Source organism: Echinops telfairi, unplaced genomic scaffold (genome assembly GCF_000313985.2).
Source record: "Echinops telfairi isolate 266 unplaced genomic scaffold, ASM31398v2 ScPeMD7_443;HRSCAF=831, whole genome shotgun sequence".
Lineage (NCBI taxonomy): Eukaryota > Metazoa > Chordata > Mammalia > Afrosoricida > Tenrecidae > Echinops > Echinops telfairi.
The window spans coordinates 8,962,491-8,963,987 of NW_022104341.1; the positions used below are offsets into that span (position 1 = coordinate 8,962,491).

The window sequence follows — 1,497 nt, forward strand, 5'->3', positions numbered from 1 at the left end:
CAATGAATGTATGTGTGGATTGTGATATGATTTGTATGAGCCCCCAATAAAATGATTTTTTAAAATAATAAAAATAAAGAAAACGGAAACCTCACTATAAAAATAATAATGACATCAATATTTTATTTCTGTTGTGTTGTGTCTGAGACATATGCCTACTTCCTCAGACAAGTTGTACGTTGGAAGACATAACTGCCTGAAATAACAGTGAAATCTATGTTTTGCAGAATATGGGAAGGGTCATTGTGAAAATACATCTTAGCAATTGCATCTGCTTTTAAATATCTAGAGATCTCTGGGTGATCTTAATTGGTAAGTAGGCAGATGAGTCAGGGATTGAGATTGGATGGAGAGCAAATGAACTGAGTTTGTGTGTGGATTTCCTTGTGTATATGTTTATGAAATTTAACTTTATGGGAAGCTACATAATCAATTATTCTGTGCTTATGCAGGTCTCTTCTTCAACCTCAGCTGAAGGTTGAATATAATGTGATCAATCAAAAACTTCGCAAAGATGGAATGAAAAGCATATATGCATTGGAAAAGAAGTGGGTGATGATGTTAACTCTATTTCTATGGTTAAAGTTACATGATCTAACATGTTTGGGGCTCATCAGGCCCAGCTACATTCAAAAGAGTATTGGGACAAGCAAGGTAGGGTTTTACTGCATGGAAGGACACTTAATTCAGAATAATTGCCTCCAATATTCAATTCAAGGGAGGAAAAATCAATTTGCAACATGCTCTGAAATCTGATTTTTTTTCTCTCAATGCCTATGGTTTCATAGCCTGCTCATATTCCTGTACTCTCTCTCAGCTGAGCTTTTTTACTGATATTCTCACAGAATGTAACAGAAATGATACTTCACCCCAACATGAGCAATCTTGATCATAATATGGCCACCCTGACTTCTTTTCATTAGTTGCTGATTGTAGTAAATTGACATTACTTTGGCTTGGCTTGCTCTCAAGCCTTTAAACAGGCGGCACTAGCTATGTCTGTGACCTTGCTCCAGAAAGTATGTGGTCAAAGCCTCCATGTGCTTGGGAAGCCGAACAGTTTTCTTAAGGCCATTAACCAAGTTGCCGTGGACAGGATTCCAACCCTGTAGGACAGAACAGAACCGCCCTGCGGGATTCCCAAGGCTGTGAACTTTGCAAAAGCGGAGCAGCTGGTAGGATCAGCCAGCCAGCCTTGTGGTTAGTAGCTCTTTAGCGTCATTTTGTTGTTAAGCACCATCGGGTCAGCACCCTATGTAGAATTGAATGAATCACTCCCCATCCTGCTCCAGTCTCATAATTGTTCTATTTGAGTCCATTGCTGCAGCCACCATGTCCATTGTCTTCCTCTTTTTCACTGACCTACTTTACTTTCCCAACCGTGATGTCCTTTTCCAGGGACTGATGTCTCCTGAGAGCATGTCCAAAACACGTGAGGAGAAGTCTCCAGGTCCTCACCTCTAAAGAGAATGCTGGCTGTATTTCTTCCAATCGAGA

General features: G+C 40.1%; 1 protein-coding gene across 1 annotated transcript in view; it reads right to left on the bottom strand.

Annotated features, from left to right (window-relative positions):
* Positions 1 to 1,497, bottom strand: part of NTNG1 (netrin G1) — a 406,502-nt gene that overhangs the window by 51,117 nt on the left and 353,888 nt on the right. The gene's annotated exons all lie outside the window — the stretch shown is intronic.